Raw genomic sequence first — 22,651 nt, forward strand, 5'->3', positions numbered from 1 at the left:
TGAAACCTCTTTGTGAGCCAATAATAATAATAATAATAATAATAATAATAATAATAATAATAATAATACCAACAACAACATAGAGTAATTTGAGGTTGATAATACGCATTTCTTTTCTCTTAACTTTAGAATATGATATCCCCCCCCCACACACATTGCAGGTATTCTAAAATATCCTTGTTTTCTCGAAATAAAAGAAAATATTCACAGGAAGTGGAGTAACGGGTCTTTCTGCAGAGCATAGAAATAGTTAAATCTGTGTCTCTTCCGCCAACAGACAGATATTTGAATCCCCAGGGACGATAAACGTGAGCACCTGCTGCCTTTTTTGAATCGGATAATGTGAAAAATGCCATTTTCTTTCGTCAAAATTCACTCAAAATAACATAATCATCGGATTTTGATATCATTTCCGTTATCGAAAGCGTTAAAAATAAACTTTCTTAATAAATACATAATAAATAATAGCTCGAAGATTTGTAGGAGAAGGAGAAGGAGTGCCATTTTTCTACGACTTAAATTTGGTAAACTAATAATAATGAAATAGAATAATAGTGTTAAAATTAATTTGGAAACAAATATATCGTGGAATATACATTCATTATACAATAATTATGGAAAACATAGAACAGACACACTTTAAAAAAGAAAACATGCTTTTAGATGCAAATAAAAAGAATTTTATTTATTTATTAAAAAGAATTTTATTTATTAATTAAATTAAAAAAGAAAAATATATTTGCAGCTAAAACCGTGCTTTTGAAAACGGTTTGTCTGTTCTATATTTTTTCAAGATGCTTCTAAGAGTCGACACATTTTCAACTTCATATTCGGCAACCACACGCCATTTCGGATTAATAAAAAATATAAAAATATAAAATAGAGAGCTCTTACGTGCAATTACCAGGCAGTGCGATCTCTATAACAACACGAGAATGGGCTTTTTACCCCGAGGGGGAAAAAAAGGAGACCAAAACTCAAGAACAATTTCTCTGACAATTAATTAGAAAAAAAAATCTGAAATTAATTAGAAAAATCTGAAATTAGAAAATAAAAAAATAAAAATCATTTATTTGCACCTAAAAAGGTGCTTATAAAACAGTTTGCCTTCTTGTTCTATATTTTTCACTTCATTCAAGATGCTTCTAAGAGTCGAAACATTTTGAACTTTATATTTTTTATCATTTTCCGGAAATTTGGCGAACTTTTTCAAACAGACGCTTAAATTTGAAAATTTAAAACCGTAATACAAACTAAACTTTAATCGTCGAACATTTTTTGTTCAAATGTTAACTTAATTTCATACGGATAAAATTTATTATTATTTATACTTAACTAGGATTTCTTACACAAGTCATCACTAAAGATTACTCATTGAGAACAATCGGTGATGTTTCCTGGAGTCTAAGTCACAACAAGTCTCCCCAGATATTAATTTATTTTTATTTCGGACTACTAGTCTCATCTTTATTAGTTGTTGTTTTTCATCTTTTATTGTGGTGAGACGACAACAACTACGGATGGCAGTGATGGCTGAGAATGCAGTCAGGAGATTCGAAGTTCCTATCCGTCGCGGTTACCACCTGACGAAGGCCAGAGGAATTAGTTGGCCGAAACGTTGTGAATAAACAAACTAATAAAAGATGAAAAACAGCAACTAATAAAGATGAGAACAATAGTCCGAAATAAAAATAAATTAATATATATAATGCTCATCTCAAAAAATGAATTCCAATTAAGGAATAATATATATACCAATCAGTACGGACCCGACTATGGAAGATCAGAAATAAACGTGGATTTATAAGATCAAAGAATCCAACCTTGATCGCCCTTCGGCGTTGAATCTCTACAATTCCAGATGAACATTGTCTGAAGATAGCGGTTTCAATCCCACCCAAAGCGTGCCAGAGGTTAATTGGCCAAAAATGTGGTGAGACGACAACAACTACGGATGGCAGTGATGGCTGAGAATGCAGTTAGGAGATTCAAAGTTCCTATCCGTCGCGGTTACCACCTGATGAAGGCCAGAGGAATTAGTTGGCCGAAACGTTGTGAATAAACAAACCAATAAAAGATGAAAAACAACAATAAAGATGAGACTAGTAGTCCGAAATAAAAGTAAATTAATATATATAATGCTCATCTAAAAAAAAAATAAATTCCAATTAAGGAATAATATATAAAGTCTCCCCAGATATCCAGTACTTTCTATAACCTTTGCAAATGAACTTGTGTTATCGCAACAGTCGCTTACCATTGACTTATCATTGGCAATAACCATTGTCTGCACTAGAATTTGCGTGGCAACAAGCCTCCCAAGGTATCAAACATCCTTACACTCATTCAATGAAGGTCTGTTAGTGCTCAGTATTTCCATTCTTATCGATACTTCTCGGCTATTTAGTGTCGACTCTTCTCGCATATTTCAGTCAGCCAGTTGCTTCGCTTCTTCGTTTCTTTCACGTTCACCCTGTGTTTGCTGAGACTGTGAAACCAACGAGTTAGTAGGCTTTTTTTATTATTGTTTATTATTATTATTATTATTATTATTATTATTATTATTATTATTATTATTATTATTACACACTTTCTATAAAAACTGATACACCAAGATGTTATATTGAGCAGAGTTCAGTGCTTAAAAACAACCGAAATATCCGACAATACATCTAACTGTGATGTCAATATTTTATTCTGTAATGTAATATCTATTTTATGTTCAGTTTTTATGTATTGAATCCGATTGGTTCTTTCAACAAATAAGGGCAGATAATTTATTGTAACAGGAAGACTGGATTATTTCCCTTGGCTATTCTTTTTTCATAAAGAGTAAAGAAGTCGTGGTTTTCTATTGCTGTATTTTTATCTTGTTTTTTATTCCTCAGTCAGACGGAAAAAATATTTGTTTGACAAAGAATACTTCATCCTCAATTCAGAAGAAGAAAATTATAATGATACGTTTTGATTCTTATTTTCTGTTACGTTTTGTCCTTTTATATGCCGTTTGTTAACGGCTAAAAAAGACAAGAAACTGTTTCAAATTTGGTTTTAATAATTAAGCATTTTTAGACTAACAAAATAAAACACATTTGTCTAAAATTATTTTTATGTTTTAGCATACACACAATTATTCATATAAATGAATTCTTTTTCGTAAAAATAAAAAAAAAAACAGCAAAATATAAATTAAATGTGTAAAACTTAAAAAATATTCATATAGATTTTAACTTAAAACTAACAAAGTCCCAAAAAGTTAATTCTCCACTAAAACAAAAGAAAATCACAAGAAAAAAATCCATTGTCAAATACTTTTGTAAGACCTTAAATTATTTCCACATCCACAATACTGTAATACTGTAATACTGAAAAGTGACATTTGAAGACTGCATTCGGACGTTGCTGGTTGTTTTATGGTATAAACATAGCGATCGATATTTACATATCGACGTACAAAATTATATTTTGGACCAATCAGAAAACTTTCTGAATTTATTTGAAATGATTTTTCTAGAAGCTACCCAAATCCTTTAAAAGGACTAGATTTGCGGATCGGTGTTGATTGAACCTTACTCTGGGTGTTCATCTCTGCAACATTTTCGTCCACTCACGCACACAAACATTAACGAACACACAGCCACACATAAAACTCATTGACTTATTTTCGTCTGTCAATCTGTTAAACCTCATTCATTGAAATATTTCCAAACTTTATCATTGAAATATCTTCTTATATGAAAAACAAAAGAAAGTCGACTTTTAAAAACTTTCAAACACCTCTCACATTTCATTATAAACCTTGAAAACGTTTTCACTGAACATATTTCTCTAACTTCAGCTCATCCCAAAAATCTCTCCCTCCTTACAAAACGCCCACACTAAAAGCTTCAAAAACCTACCGCGAACCCCTCCCTAAAAAAAACAAATGACCATCTCCCCATAATTTCTGATCGAAACTGCCATACAAACGTCCAGCACCCCAAAAGTAGTTAAGTAGAGAGTCGCTTTTTTAGCAATGTTTGTGCTAAATTTGATGAGCCAAAATAGATATCGATTGGAAACAGCAGTAAACTTGGATATTTTTTAATATATGATTTATTTTAAACATGAAGTAAACATGATTTTAATATTTAAAATTACTCAACTCTATTTTAATAGTAATGGTCAATGTTTCCAAGTTTATGGGTGATCTTTGCAGTCAAATAAAAAGGGATTTCTAATTGATCCAGATTTAAGTATTTTCTGTATATCAACTAATTAACAAAATGGCTGAAGAGCGAGGAATCATTTTTCAGCCTATGTTTTTACATCATAAAGTAAAGTTTATTCGGTTGATACACAATACTCCAAGCACACAAGGTTCAGCTATTAATTCGACACAGTAAAAACAGACTTGTCACACATACAAAACAGAACAAGAGAACAGGAAATAGAAATAACTGGACCTTGTCTGAGTGAAGCTTGACGATTGGTTGATGAATACGTAAACCCATAGGTTATATATATATATATATATATATATATATATATATATATATATATATATATTAAAAAGTTTGACTACATCTAAAATTTCAAGTGTTTACATCCAAAATTGGCGGAGGAGTTTGATAGAGTCTACAAAAGTCAACTCTTTCAACTTTGATCTACTGGCAGCCAAATTTTCCCCCCAAAACTGATTAAAAAGCTTGCTGCATGTCTGAATACCCTTTTATGTAAAATTTCAAATGTTTACACCCAAAATTGGATGAATAGTAAGTTTTCCCAAATCTCAAGTCTGTAACTGAAAATTGACAGAGTTTGGTAGGGTAATATACACACAGACACACGCACAAACTGAGAATTTCACTTATGTATGTATATATATATATATATATATATATATATATATATATATATATATATATATATATATATATATATATATATAATCTGAGGTTATTGTTTTTCAGAGATTAAGTACCTATTTACTATGCCTCCCCACGGGACAGAGTTAGACATCAGGGTCCACTGAAAGAGAAAGAAACTAATGAAGTTTAACGTGAGTGCTCACTATCGAAGTAGAGCAAGGCATACTGCTTTATCACTAAATTTAAAGATAAAGATAAATTCCTAAATAAAAAAAGAAGCATCAATAAATTGAAGGCATTATAAATCATGCCTCCTTAATCACTTGTATACTCCTCCCTCTAATGTCTCTATCAGCCACGTCTCTAAGATTACATATCCTAAGATCCCACAAAAATGCACCTTTTCACTTGAATCTCCACAAAATTAAATATTGGCTAATTTCATTACTACACCATCTTTACCAGAACCACTCTAGAAAATCATTCCATATGACTATACCCATTACTTTCAAACAATTTCTATACATACTTCAAAATCTAAACGTAGATTCCATGAACAAAGCTTCTTTCTTAGAACTGCACGCCTGTGGAATTGTCTTCCGTTTTTCTGCTTTCCAGCTGACTACAATATGGTTGTCTTCAAGTCCAACGTAAACAAGTTCTTGATGAGCTGTCCCACTTGTTAACAAATTTACTGAATTTCCATTACTAACGATCACTATATTGTCTAATTTCTACTGTACACTCTTTAACCCTTATACTTGAGTGGCCTCTTAGCCTTGATAAGTGGCAATGCCTATGTAAAAAAATATTGATCTATTTCTCTCAATTCATCCATTGAAATTTTAACACTTATCATATACATGTATCTTATATCCCATATCAAGTCTCCCTTTTACTTTTTAATGATGTTCTCTCTTAATAGAAATATTCGACAAGATTAAGATTATCTGTATGTGTTGTGTTGATGTCCTTGCTTCAAATCTTATACTATAGAAATGATATCACCTTTAATACGATTTAACCCAAAAAAATAAAACGGAATAATCAGCCTAAACTTAAACATTAATTTTTAAATTTTTCTTCTAATTGAAATCAATAGTTTTTTCTACTATATTAAAGCACTCTTAACCATAGCTTTTTAATCGCCAACTCTAAACTTTGACTAGTTCCAACCTCTCACACCCACCAAGTATATTATAAATTTAAACAGTAAAGAATATGCACTGTTATATAATATAAAAATTAAATACTAACTCTGAACTATTTTTATTTGAACCACTCCAAATGAATAAAAACATATATGTGTGCATGTACACACACACACACACACACACATATATATATATATATATATGTGTGTGTGTGTGTATATGTATCCATATATATATATATATATATATATATATATATATGTGTGTGTGTGTACGTGGATACCTTCAGATCAGTTATCTAAACTTATTTTATATCTTAACTTATTTTATTCTTTGCCGTTTGCACCTTATATTCTATTATTTGAAACCCATTATTCTTTATAGTTTGATTTTTGATTTTACTTAAATCACTTTCTTCCCACAATTGTTAACATTATTAATCAATATAAATATTATTAAAATTATCATTATCAATTACTATAAATATCAGAGTCACCAACATATTTATCCTTCCATTATTTTCTATTTTTAATTATCATTATCGAAATTAGAGTAGATGATTATATCTAAGCATAGAGATAAATTTATTATATAAATTTTCAGATTTTATTATTATTATAATTATTATTATTATTATTATTATTATCATTATTATTATTATTATTATTATTATTATTATTATTGCAATACAACTTTCAAAGCTTCGCGTAGTAAATTAAGAAAAAAGCTATGATGACAGATGGGAGTAAAAGTGGAGGAGTAGACGGGGACGGGGGACGAATAGGAAGGAGAAAGACATATCTTAAAATCACCACCAATAAATCATTTATGGTTTCCTCTTTCCATTCTTCCTTTTTCCCTTCTTTTTTTCTATTTTCTTTTCTCTCTTGCGTCTTTTCATTTTCTTCCTTATCTCTTAACCTCTTCACTGATGTGTGTAGGGCTGATAGTAGTGAGGCGCGGATATACAAGAGGGAAACGTGAGTCGTACATTTTCTGACTACATAAAAATTTTAGTCAAATTAAAAGCATTTTTATAACTGAATAACCCCGATTAAATCTGAAACCCTTTTAGCATAGATATGTCAAATCCACATTCCCCCACTTTGAACCTATACACACTAGTATGTTTAAAATTTAGAGCGGCCATCACAAACGCATAGGAATACCTTTTTTTCTAGTCTTCAATTACCTCTGTCTCGATCCTTAACACACACCCTTTCTCATTCATTCCTATATCTAAACACACTCAAAACTGCACCCCTATTGGGTCTCATTTACATACAACCAAATCTTATTTTTCACAACATTTGACGGAACCTCCTGATATTAACTCACTGTGACGAGGAAGACCTGGTATTTTCATTGCAAACTTTACTTTCATATAAGCTGCATTGCCTGAAAAGGTCTCTAGATGATCTAAACATGCTCATAACTGTGTAGCAACATATTTCCGCTTATGTAAAACCAAATGAAGAGTATATATATATATATAAATTCAGTTATTAAATTTAAATTCTGAAATCAAAATATAGGCACATATATTCGAGTTAAGAATTACGAAATTAATATAACCCCTTCTATATATTCCTTTTGTCAAACAATACATTCTTAACTCGAATATATGTGTCTATATTTTGATTTCAGAATTTAAATTTAACAACTAAATTTATATATTGCTCTATTCTTAAATATTGAGCTTTTCCGTTTTGGCTAGGATCACCTTGAAAGTGGTAACTCCAGTAATGTCTATCAGGATTTTCATCGGATTTTAATCTGTGTCTTATCTCGCTTATATATATATATATATATATATATATATATATATATATATATATATATATATATATATATATATATATATATATTCGCTTGATTATGAGTTTTATTTATTTTTTCTGTCCAAGGGTTAAAATTTAGTTCGATGGAAACGAACGTTCTTGGGTTTTAACGAAGGCGAAACAAGATACGTAATTAACTCGTCAAATATCTGTAGAATAATGTCAAACTATTATAAGCCATTGCGAAATTGGAGAGGAAAGATATTGCAAGAGAACTGTCGTTGCAACATAAGGGAAGAATCGGAAATATAAAAAGAAAAGACACAACAACTTTCTGGATCGAACTGATGTTTTTGAAAAGGAATAACTCGTGACTACATTAGTGTTGTCATTATTTGTCTCCCTTGCATATTAGGAATTAAGAATATACCGGGCATGAACATTGAAATACTCGAAATAAAATGAACGTTCGGTGGTAAACAAAGGCAAATTTTACTCCAGTGCTGATTGGAACCACACGCCTATTCCTTTGTCTTTTATTTCTTCTTTCCCTTTGTTTTTGGCCTTTCGAGCCGAACCCAAAACATTCCAACAAATAACCGTGACCTCCGCCGCCAGATTCTCTACACTTTGAACTAATGAACCTGCAAAAAAAAAAAAAACAAAAAAAAAACAAAAAAAAAAACAAACAAACCCCAAAACAAAACAAAAACAAACAAACAAACAAACAAACAAAAAAAAAACAGAAAACCAAAACCAAAAACAAACAAACAAACAAAAAGATTTCTGGAAACTTTACTATTACCCATTTAACTAACCATACTTCAAAGAAAAAGGGGGCGTGGCTTAACAATGGCAGTGATTAAGCTATAACAAGTATATAATTCGATTTCTGTTTATCCCGATGAGTAAGTATTCGCATACAGATTATGTAGAAAACGAAAATATATCTCTAGTATGTTAACAGTAATAAATGTAAAAAATGAAAAATGAAGAAGAAAAAAAAAACTTGAATAAGGAAATGACGTCAAAATGATGAAATATTTTCCTTCAATAATCGCTGTAGATAATTTTAGCAAATGGTCCTACTTTAACGAATCCTCGTCTTTTGGAGAGGGTTACTTTAGGGATTTTGATTTGAGCGAGAGTTTTTGGGGGATGAGCCGGTTTCAGAGAAATATTTTCAAGGAAAAAGTTTATATGGTTTATATTTAAATGTAAGAAAACGGTAGACATGTTATACGATAAAAACAAAACAAAATAATTAGTTCATAAGGCATACATTCCAGAAGAGATATTTTATGTTTAAAATGAAAGTTTACAGCGGTGGAAAAAAACAAATAGAATGTCGTTTAATATTTTTAGAGTTCTTGTAAAATCTAGGGAATTCTTTAGTCACCATATGGAAGAAGCCAGAGTAGATATTTTAAGAGCAGTGCATTACAGGGGCTGGAAAACTGTAATTAAATCTTCCCCGTCCAATTATATAAATTACACTTTATTTATTACTATAGTCGATGTTCATTGTTTTCATATTAGAAAAAAAAGTTTACTGATAAGATTTGGAATATTTCAATGAATAAATTCACTTTTGAATAGGCAGACGAGAATGAAGGTATTCGAACAGTGTGTGTATGTGTGTATGTATCGCACTTTGTAAGTATGAATATGTGTAAGTTGACATGCCAGCAAGCTCAATGCTCAACGAAAAGGCGCCCAGGACGCCGGTCCGTGGATTTTGGTTCAACCGGTTTATTGAAAACAAATCTGTTTTTTAAGGGATCGAAATAGCTCCCAGAAAGACTATTTCAAATAAATTCAGATAGTTGTCTGATTGGTTCAGAATATAACTATTAGCTTTTTTATATTTACGGCAGTGCATGCGCAGACGATGTGTGCACAAACGCGTTTACGCATTTTGATTTTGGACATGTTCGGTGCTACAAAATCTTTGTTTACAGCCAGGCTTTATTATACAGTTTCTCGTAGTGTCTAAAAGACGCCTTATGCAATCGGGTAATACAGATGAGACTGCTCAGGCATTTTTTGACAGCAACACGATAAAAAATCTCAACCTTCCAATCGTGTGTCATATCTTCCTTTAAATACCATCTCGATCAAACGAAAGTCTTTTGTATTTCTTGATCCCTATCATTAGCGGATATATATATAAAGAGTACTCGTCCCAGGACGTATATAAGCAATTAATACAGCATTCGTTAAAAATTTTTTTTCTTTCTTCGGTGTGTATGATACGATTTCAGTTGCTCTTCTCTAAATGGTAAAGTTTACAAAACAATAATGTGCCCACGTTACCCACCCTGTGGCTGAGAATACATATTTATAATTCATAGTGATAAATTCAGTAGTTTAGTATTTTACCAAATACTGATGCCAGTTCAGAAACTTTGTTATTTACCCTATTTTAGGTTCGCTAGCCCGATATTCATGGATAAAAACTAACATCTTTCTTCCATACAAGTTTTATAAAATTTGGGTCAGTTAATATTTTACTGATTAAAGTATGTCGTATTAATAAAATTTGACTGTAAACAATTTCCCCATAATATAAATTTCTTAAAAAACACACACACATTTCGTTATAGACCTCAATCACCACCACCATCGCGACAACAACAGCAGTTAGTTTTGGACCAACAAATCATGATGATGATGATGATGATGATGATGATGATGATATTGCAGCAGCCGTAGATGCTTTTAGACTATACACACTACCAACTAGCCGGAAGCTAAACTATCAGCGTTACTATACGAACATCTAATTACGTTGTCATTAATCTTCGTTTCCACGAAAAGATTCTTTTTGAACAACATAAACGAAATTAGAGTATTACAAATCTGTCAACCTAAATTTGAGTCTTTATTTAATTAGAGCATATCAAACCGGAAGCATTTCTTCCCGATTACCAATGTAAGTACTACTTTTATGCATTCACATTGAAATAATAATTTACTGTCAAGAAGACAAGATAATAAATTAATTTCATTTGAAAAAAATATTTAAAAATGCAATAAAAATAAAACATTGTAAATATTTGATTTTTTTACTCGTACTATTTAGATTCTTCGGACAAGTGTTCTCATCTTGAATGTTATTTGAACAAATGTTCACATCTTGAATATTATTTGAACAAATGTTCACATCTTGAATGTTATTTGAACAAATGTTCACATCTTGAATATTATTTGAACAAATGTTCACATCTTGAATGTTATTTGAACAAAATTTCACATCTTGAATGTTATTTGAACAAATGTTCACATCTTGAATGTTATTTGAACAAATTTTCGGTCAACCTGTTTCAGGTGTATCATATCGGACTCGAGAATTATTTTGTCGAACTCGGGAATGTTTCTGTCGAACTCGGGAATCTGCACGGAATTTCGAACGGAATCCTTTATTTAATCCACGGGAGTAGCATGCTTTCGTTTAATCAGTCATGACTGGATAAAAGTCTCAAATAATTAATAATTGTATTTTTGGGTTGAGAATTATCCCTTTTACCTCCAGTACTCTATACACTACGTCACGGGTCTTCAACGACAATTTTAGAACAAAATCTAGGAGCCTTACACTCATTTTATTTCTAGATGTAAACCCGACGGTTAATTGCTGCATATTATATATATATATATATATATATATATATATATATATATATATATATATATATATATATATATATATATATATATATACTACATACTTTATTAATATTTATATACATATTATCTATTATTTATAATTAATGATTCCCATTTGTGTTAAATTCTATACTAGATCTGCTTAGTAGTTGATCGTCACCGAATATAAATGTAACTCTCTATCGTTCTTTATAATTTTACTTCGAATCGTGAGGGCAGATGCTTTTCCTTTACCTACCGTCAACTATGCCAGATTTTTCAATCCCTACGCATTACGCTTTTTGATGTTCGTCTAACCTTACTTTTAGTATAGTTTTCCATATTTACATAGAACCGTATACAAAAAGTTCCTAGTCATGATTCTTTCCATCGGGGGCTTGACTTACACAAGTTATTTCCTGAAAGTCGAATCGCTTCTGAATATTGTCCGATGTCATTCCCTTCATGTATCGTATACAAACTGTGAAGAGTATTCGGGTGGTATCCTTTGCTGTTTGGTCCAGATTTCTCGGAGCTGATTTCATGCTCTCTAAATAGTCGTTTCTAGTGGAGGGTTTCTCTTAAACTGTCCACCTCTTCTTCATATATATTACTGTTATTACAAATTGCTTTTGCTCGGTGTTGTAGGCAACAGGTGATTCCTTTCTTTACATTATATAGATGATGGAAGTTGAAGTTGGTCCAGTGAAACTTGACTTTCGATATACAGATGGCATAAACACCTGACCAGCGCGAGTTTCCAGCACATCTAGGAATGATAATTTGTTATTATCTTCCTGTTCCATCTTTAATCGTACAGATGGATGGATATAATTCACATGGCTCAGTAATTTTTTTAACATTTTCCTGGTGAGGCCAGAGTGTGCATGTGTCATTCACATATCGCAGCCACATTGTTAGTGGTGAACATATTATACATATCGGAAAGCTACCCAGTTAGCGAAGTTTCTTCCACATCCGCTGTTTCTTCTCGCCACACTTTGACATTGTCTGATGCGACCGTAGAAAAGTCTACCCTAATCCTAAAGGAAATATCCCCGCTGTCTTAATTTAATTTTATTTTAAGAAATCGTTTGACCAGCCCCACCCTAAAAAATCATAAAGTTTACTTTACATTAGTTACAAAAAAAAATGAAAAAAAGTTTATAAGTTTTATAAGATTTATTCAATTTTGTTTGACCCCCCTCCTCCCAAAAAATATCCAATAGGTCTAAAAAAAATGCAACTTGCTTTTTTTCACTTAAATTTATAACAAGAATAAAACAGTAGGTCATTTCTTTTTTATATTCACTATATTTTTTGATGATTTTTATTATGTTTAAATGTTTTCTTCGATATTTTCCCTGGGTAGCGTTGTTACGCTTGTAAAATCGGCGACGCTCGGAGAAAGCCGGCGGTTGACGCCATGTTCCGAGAAAAGCCGAACGGCCAGTTCATTACGTATTGTTCAAATTCTGCACAAGTACCGTTTAAATTTAATGTAAAAACACATTTCGTTGCCCACCCCTTCATAGTGCCTCTTTAGACATGGTCCCAAATAGTATCCTCTTACATCCAATTGGCAATATGCCTTATTTGGGTAAAATTAAGAGTTAATTAACAAAACTCCCATGCAACGCCGTGTATGAACAGTTAATTGATTATAAAAGTAATTTTAACTAAGAACTGAACATTAGGAATCGGATAATTTCCTTATTTTTGGGGGGCGGAGTAAGAGTTGAAAGATCTAATAATTGAGTATTCGAAATTATCCTAATATAAAGTATCCTAATATTACCATCAAGGGCTAATGATTTCGCGTCTCTACATACATGTCAGAGATACTCACCCTAGGCAGGTTTACCCCCCCCCACACACAAAAATAAAAAAGAAAGTTTCATGATAACAGCATATTCATAAGCGTTAGCCAGTCGCATGTATTTCCCAGTCAATGGAGATGACGATGTTAGGTATGTGCAGTTCCCGCAGGAAGATTTTGACGCTCTTCTACATACAGCGCCTGGTATCCCCAAATAATCGCCAATCTGGCATTGGTCAAACTTAACATAACTTCAGTAACCTAAAGAGATTATGCCGATACGGCATAATCTCGTTTCGTTAACCGACGTCTGTTCTTATACAGTAACCTTTCATTTAAAATTATACTGAGAATAATTTTGAGTTTAGATGCAAGCTTCCCATTTCGCTAATTAATAAAAACAGTATTTATTTATTTATTGTTTTGAAATAAATCTGTTCACGTGAGGAATTTGTAATAAATTATTTACTTTTGTAATAAATAGTTGGCATTTGAAGGAACCAAATTTTGAAACATATCAAACATGTTCATCATCATCATCATCATCATCATCTACGGCGAGGCTAAAATTACTAATTGAATGTAATAAATTATAGATATAAAGGGGGCACCATTGTATGATCGTCAAAATATTGCTGTCTATTTGTGATATATTCATATCTAATTGTTCATATGCAGTTGTGTGTGAGTGTGGTACATGTATTTTGGACATACCTTCTTCATGCGTCGTTTATCTTGTCCACCTGGAATTCATCTCATTCTTGGAGGGGAGACTGGAAACCTGTTTTGGACGAATATTTATTCACTCCAATACGATGAATGGTTTTATGTAGTTTTTATTCACCTTCCAGGTGTCGATCGCAGAAGAATGGAAAGTGAATATCTTTGCTTGCATAAGTCTTATTTTAACACACGTCAACGTCCCCCCAGTGAAGGGGAGGAGATGACCTGTTAAGCCGTCTGTTCTTCTCTATGTCCAAACCCAAACTCACTGACTCCAGCTAACCTGATCACGTGACTTACACGCAGATCCAATCAGCTGACCCTCACCTCCGGTAAAACGTATCTACAATATGATTTAACAAATTTCTTTCCTATTTTCGATCTATTTCCTAACATTCCTTCCCCCCGTTTTTATCAAAATGTATGGCGAAGACATACATTTTCTACTACCCACATTTACTAAGAAGGGAATCTAAGCTCACCCCACTGGCAAAGAAACTGTCATACCATTATCCAATAAATTATAACATCTCATAAATAAAATAACATCCACAAATAATACCACGTGGCGCGAATCCTTGCGCCCCCGAAAGTTAACAACTCCCTGCAGCCCCATGCCTTCCATCTCGCATCTTAGGATCATGCAGAGATCAAGATAATCTCTCGTCACAGCTATAACACATTTCCATAAGCACATGATTCCTACGAGATAAAAGAGCATTTTCCTATGTCTCCCGCCGAATTACGAATCCGGAGAAAAATCCCACGAATAAAAAGACAAAAAAAAAAAAAAAATTCCACGGCCATCTCGAAAACTTGAATAAATACCGACTGAACCCTTGATTCTTCCAAAACTTAAGAATTAGTTGACCCCTTACTCATAACCCAGTAGTGTGTCTTTTTTTTCTATTTATTACTTCGGCACATTGCTTAAATCTTATTTCTTTCTTTTTCCCAATTTTTATTATTATTATTATTATTATTATTATTATTATTATTATTATTATTATTATTATTAATAATAATAATAATAATAATAATTTATAGACTGGTCTCATCTCCAAGGTGAGCATTAGTCCAATATGACAAATAATACAAATAAAGGTCCTATCATAGAAGCTATCAGATTAGAAAGACATCCGGCATCTATGCATTTATACAGTAAACGGGTGGGATTTTGATGCTGGTTGAGGGGTATTGCGGTTGGGGTGGTACAAGTGCAGTAAGTTCAGCGGAACACATTTCGTGAAAGTACTTGTAAAACAATGAAATACTGCGGCGATGCGACAGGATGGAGCTTGACAGATAATCTGGGATTCTACTAGGTTAGAAATTCGGTTTTGCATCTCTTAAGAGGATAGTGATTGATGCACCGAACAGATGTGGCATCAATATTGCATGCACGGGCAGATGGTAGCTCTATAGATGTATAGGATGCTGACAGATGTGAGAAGTTTTCCTGTTCAGTAGACAGAGGCCATCTTCTTTACAGCAGACTCAGCAGTCTCTTCTATGTACTTGTTACAATTTGTGTTGGCTAAGAATGTCAAGCGAAAAGGTTGGGACGCTGGACTTACGAGAAGGATGCTATCGGCCATGAAAATCGGTGATTGGGAATATTTCTTATAATTGTTTTTCTTTTGGGAGCATTAAATGTATCCATTAATTTTTAAGCTTTATTCTATTACATACTAGAGGTCTTTTATTTCTAGGGATTAAAATATACCTTGCACGAGTGAGCATTTGGTTTGCCTTACTTTTCGGAATAGAAAGTAGTGTTATCGGTAAATGCACCCATCTCAGACGCGAGACGTTTCGAGGAGGTCATTTATGAAGATAAGAAATAATGTCGCTCCAATACCGATCCATACCGCACACCCTCGTTTTCCAACCAGTTACCCAACCAGCAGCATTAACTCTGGGCGTTTTGAAAAGACTTCCTCACAGGAAGAAGTGTCTAGGGAATATTAAATTCAAAAACGGTCTCCAATCGCATGTTTATTTCGGTTAGGAGAGATGACGACGTTATTCTTTTGCAGTTCTTGCGGGGATGCGCCGAAATCCTCCTACTGTAACGTTGTGCGAGAACAAACACGTTGGAGTTTCAGTCGCAAAGTAGACAAAGAATAGGAAAGAAATTCAACTCGTTTTTTGTACAACGACATTTATTTTCCCATTGTTACAGCCGTGACGCCACCCACGCCTCGAACGTGATTGTCTTCTCGAGCGTCATCCACGCCCCTCGAACGTTTTCCACGCCTCTCGCGTGATCTCGAACGTTATCTCCGTCTCTAACGTGATCTCCTTTTTAAATCTTTATTTTTCCCTACTGATGATTTCATTTTAAATGCAATTGCATACAGCCACCCGCGCTATGTTACACTTCTTTATATGCTGAAAAAATTCTTTACAAATATTAAGAACCTGCTCCGAGGTAAAGTAAAAAAAAAGGAGAAAAACTCAAGTTCACAAAAACACGATTAAACCAATCCAAATAAAATGTTCTTTTCATTTTACTTCTTTCCCGCCAGAAATTCCTTTTCTTTTTTTTTCTATTTAAAAAAGAAAAGGAATTCCGACGTATTTCTCCAAATATTTAAAGACAACGTTTTAATACGTCGAAAGGGGGAAAACTTTGTCCACTGTTTCAACAGCGATAATTTAGTTTTATTTAAATTGTTTGTTCCGTACCAAAACATTTCAGCCCTGTTGTCTGCAAACAAAGTTTTAAACAATATGTTACAAAGCCACGTAAGTTGAGACAAGATTACATCCATGTGCCATTTGATAGTCCTCGATGTTTGCTGATATTGTATCTTTAAATCCACCAAACTGAAACGGGATATTTTAATTTTAGCAATAAAGTCAGTTTATTGCTTGTTGCCAGTCTTCATAACAGATGCTATACTGTTAATTGTATTCCCAGATTAGTTTGTTACTTTTTTTCGTTGTGCGAGTTTTCTCCCTTAATTTTCTTAAACAACCTTCAAATTTCCTTTATCTATCACATTAGTCATATTAATATTTCTCTACGAAATTCTTTGATTAAACTAGTTAGTATAACCTCTTACCTCGTACTAAGTCTCTTAATTGCCCAGCTCCATATAGCGAGATTATTCGAGACAATACTAGCTAATCAAACTTTTTGTTTATGTTTAATTTAGTTTTAACTGTTTTTTTAAGTCTTCGTTTTTATTTACCGGTGACGTCATTTCGCATGCATTTGCATGTAGTTGTCCACGCTATGTTACACTGCATACAGCGTCTGATGTTTCTAAATAGTAACCCATCTGGTACTGACCAGACTTAACGTTGCTTAATTTCGGTGATCTAATGAGAGCTGATGTGTTAACGTGATTATGTACCTCTGTTGCTGTGATGTTAATTAGACTATTGAGAATGATCTGGACTTTTCTTTAAGATTTGATTACATTAAACATTTGTTCAGTAATATTGTACAAATTTATTTTCCCAGGAAAACCTACATGCTAAACTTTATCCAAGGCTTTGGAGGTGTCTAGTGCTACAGCCCTTGCTTTTCCTGTTTTATACACTGTGTGATATTTATGTCCATAGATGACCGTTAGGATATTCGCAATAGACCGAAAGTAAAGAGCTAGAGGAAAATTATGAGACGACATTTTTGCTGATCAGTTCTTTCGTCAGACGTTTTCCAACCAGTAAGAAAACAAGATTTGGTAAAACATTTGTTATAGAACTTGAAAATGATGGGCCAGCTTTGTAGAACGCAAGTTTATAGATATAACAATATTTGACGTTCACACCAAGGTTCTTCAAGGAGACACTCTAGCCTCTTTTCTTTTCATTGCCTGTCTTGACTTTGTACTTCACACCTCTGTTGATTTACACAACATATTGGGTTTCACCTTAAATGAATCTATAAGAAGACATCATCCATCAGCACACATAACTGATGCAGACGCTCTGTTCGTGAATAACACTTCTGATGCGCAAACGCTGTTACGTGAGTTAGAAAAGTCTGTAAATGACATTGGTATTTACGTAAATGATAGAGCACACGAATGGGCGATGACCAAGCATTTAATGCAGTTTATGTCTGTGCTAGAAATCTGTCGATAGAATGGTTTGCGGAGACAAGACTGGAGTTTTGGGTAAATCGCTGAGCAAGCAGTCCAGCCTTATTCGTTGCTGTAGAAGCGACCTCATGATGGTTGGATAGCGGAGAAATTGTTGATTGCCCATTATTATAGATTTTTCAGAATTTGTGAGTTCTTATTTTTTGCAACGCGATGCAATTTCTATTCATTTTAGTATACCTATTCTTAGTTGCAACTTTTATATACGCACATTGGTTTCTTGATGCTACAACTGATTGTCTATTTTAAGTTGATCTATGGCGGTTGAGACAGGAGGATGCTTGGGGTCTATGCGCAATATCATCTGCAAGGGTCGATCTAAACCATTGCAATCAGCACGTTAGTAATATGTTGTTCTATTGAGTAATGGCGCTTCCATTTAGAGTCAAGAGTTCATGGCAAAATCAATAGTTATTATGAGGCAATCAGCATTTCCGAGTGAGCTATGGACATCTGACACAAACCACAAAAAGTCTCGTCAGAAAAAAGTCAAGAAACGAGACTCGCTCGCTGGGTGGCACATTTTTTTTAGACCTGCTAAATATTAAAGTATGTACGTTAGCTAGTATATATTGCTTAGTGCATAGTTAGTGTTTCCGACTATGGCAGCAACCAATAAGACAGACCTCACGCTCGGATGCTTACACTCGTGTCCTGGACTAATGCGTCTGGTGTTAGTTAATGTCGCGTCACCGATTTTGGCTATATTCTCGGGGCGCCAGCGTTGACGAAGTTTTTATTTTTCTGAAAAAGATTAGTGGCGTGGAATCGTCTACGGTAATTGGGCCAAACCTCATCCACACTGTATTAATTAATCAGAATTTCAGACCGAGGTTGATTAGGGATGAGAAATGAATTACAAAAGAAATGGACAAGGTCTGAATAACTCGAATACATATTCTTAAAAAAAAAAAAACAACAACAAAAAAACAATAATAGAATATATATTTCCGCAAAATTTGTATTTTCGTTCGTTGCAGAGATTGGTACATCTGTGCTTCTGGACTGAGTTTAGGTTCTAAACTCGTTAAGTTTACTGGACTCGTTACGTTTTCTGGACAGGGATGGACGGAATGAAAAGTGTTTTTCTACTCCGGATGGAGAAAAGGAATTTGGCAAACAACGACAGTTTTCTCCGCAAAACTTGAACTCTTAATCTATCAAACTGAATAACTTATCGACTGTCGCACTATATACTACGTTCTTTAATTCGGAAACAAAAAAAGAAAATTCAAAAGACTATATTTTCAATGCGTGCCAACTTTTTCGTGATTCTGATTCTGGATTTCGTCGTATAAATATATACAAGCGTACCATTTTTTTGCGATTCTCCGCAGGATCCCATCACTTTGTTACACACATAGCTGAGTTAAATAAAAAACAGGGGTCTTGAGGGGGGGGGTCAGAGAATTCACTGTAATACATCGCAAGAAAGAAATGTCGACGATATTTAGATAAGACATCAGACTGACCATCAGAAGGGAGGAAAAGAGAGTAATAAAAAGGGAGAAAGTATGATAATTGAAGTTTTCGTAGAACTGCACGCCTGTACAACTCTCTTCCGATTGCCTGCTTCCCAGCTGACTACAATCTGATTGTCTTCAAGTCCAACGTAAACAAGTTCTTGATGAACCGTCCCCCTAAGTAATTAATGCCTTTTGTTTCAGTTAACGGATCATCCTTGATATTCGGATAACACGCATGCTCTTGGCACCGGCGGCTAGCAACGAAAATGTGGTTGTTTAGTTGCTTATAATATCAATGAGTAAATGACATTAAAGAACTGAACTGATCTTGATCATGCCCTCTTCCCATCTGACAGGAACGAGGAGAAAATATGGCTGTTTGGAACAATTGTCCATGAAACGATTTTGTCTCTGAAAAGACATGAACTGACAAAACAATAGAAATGAAACTCATCTTAACAGTTTTAATAAAAGTATATATAGACTAGAAAAAGCTGACCAATGTCGCCAGGGAAATGTCTTGTCACTGACGTGTCTCGTAATGAAAAAAAGATACAAACGTTTCATTGAGCACTTGAATTACATTATAATCAAACATATTGATACATGATTTGTCTGTCGCAATATATATATATATATATATATATATATATATATATATGCGAGGAGGGTTCCAAAAGTAATGCCTCCTTTATTTATTCCACCCGAATGGATATCAGATGACTGCAAATTGCACTACTATGATGACCGAGATTATGCATTCATGACCAGAAGGTTGCATCTCTTTGTTGCAGTTATTGACGGTGTCAGACTCTAAGAAAGCAATCCTTTTCTGAACGTGCCCCCAGAAGCCGAGATGCGTCATTGAATTCCTGGCAAAAGTGCACAAAGAACAGTGGGGACCATTACAAAAATAAATTCTGGGGCACAAAAGGTCTTTCGTATTAATGATACCACTTCCGTCTTTGTAGATATTCAACATTTTGAATTAAAAAATAGGAGACTTCACTTTTGAAATGACCTATATATATATATATATATATATATATATATATATATATATATGGGTCATTTCAAAAGTGAAGTCTCCTATTTAAATAGACATTCGGACAGATTAATTACGGCCACCGCTTCCGTAGTCAGGGTTAGAACTGCCGACTGTCATCACGACGGTTCTAGGTTCGATCCTCGTCTTGGGATAGGTGTTAGTCTAGCGGCACTGATGAGTTGTGAAACAACGAAACAGGACTGTATGTCGATGACTAAAATATACTTTATATATATATATATATATATATATATATATATATATATATATATATATTTAAATATTTTTTGCGGGGTACACAATTTTATTATGGCTACGTAAAGACTAAATTTAAACTTGTTCGAAAACATTATTCACAATCTTTTCACAATCTTAAATAAATAATGTTTTCGAGCAAGTTTAAATTTAGTCTTTACATAGCCATAATATATATATATATATATATATATATATATATATATATATATATATATATATATATAGTAAGTAGTAAGTTGATGAATCCTAGCGTGGATGAAACGTGGAATATTCTGTGTAGCTTAATCGCCATATATATTTTATAACTTACTACCTAGTTCTACCTACGTGTTTAGGACTGTTGGAGTAAATACGTAAAGTTTACGCATAAATTTCTACTTTCGTATATTAATTTATGTGATTAAATGAAGTAGTTATATATATATATATATATATATATATATATATATATATATATATATATATATATATATATGAAACCCGATTCCCGCCAAAAGAACAAAAGAGCATGTATATTTGAGGTAAAATTTATCTTACTTAAGAAATGCGTTTATTGGCTACAATAAATAGATATGTCAATAACAATGAATCTAATTGGCTGACCAGCAAACCCAATTCCACAGGAATATATAAAAACAAGTAGCAACATTAACTTCATGCAATAGTCTGACGAATCCCCCATAGAGAGGAAAGGCGGAAAATTCTGTGTAGCTGAATTGCAATATATAAATATTTTCCAAACATACTATATATATATATATATATATATATATATATATATATATATATATATATATATATATATATAACTAGGATACCCGTCTCAGGACGGGTATAAACAATAAATATAGCATTAATTTAATTGTTTTTCTTTATTTAGAAAATATGGTACGCTTTCGGTGGCAGTTCCGTAAATAGTAATGCTTACAATCCAATAAATAATGTGCTTACGTTACACTGCCTGTTATGTAGAATATATATTTCATAATTCATAAGCTTTATAGTTTAGGATTTTACCAAGCACACGTGCACTCACGTATTCTCTTAAAAATATATGACTTAAGATATTTCAAAAATTGATGCAGAGCAATTCTTTTCTGTATTACATTTGTTGGGTTCAACTTTTGTTAAAAGTTTTTTTTTTTTTTGGAAGGGTTCGGGAGATTGCTAATGTGGATAGCGAAATCCCAAATGACAAAATTTATAAAAGATAATCATGCGTCCACATTACTAACCGTGTTACCAGGAATATATATTCCCAAATTTATAATGATTAGTTAATCAATTTTCAGTTTATCTTGTACACACACACACACACACACACACACACACACACACACACACACACACACACACACACACACACACACACACGCACGCGCGCGCACACACGCACGCACACGCAAACATATAATCAGTAATATAAAGGAAAGTAACCCAGTATATAACACAAGAAGCTTATAATTATGACGTAAGGAATCGGACAGATAAATACGCAGACTTGGAGTACAATCCAGAATGAGATGATCAGCTCTTGTGCTTTAGACTAACCCCGCAAAAATGCGTTATTACTTATATTTCCTCTGCCGTACTCTTTCGACTCAGAACTGTACCTTGATCAACTAGGTTTCTGACAACATGGATGCAACAGTGTTATTAGATAATAGCGCATAAGTACATGCATTTGGTGATTTTAATGTCCACCACAATAATTGGCTTGCTTTCTCAAGTTACACTGACGTACCTGGAAACAGCAGACATCGTTTCTCTACAGCTCATTCGCCAA

The sequence above is a fragment of the Euprymna scolopes genome, chromosome 1, assembly GCF_053919585.1.
Source record: "Euprymna scolopes isolate OS-2025 chromosome 1, ASM5391958v1, whole genome shotgun sequence".
Lineage (NCBI taxonomy): Eukaryota > Metazoa > Mollusca > Cephalopoda > Sepiida > Sepiolidae > Euprymna > Euprymna scolopes.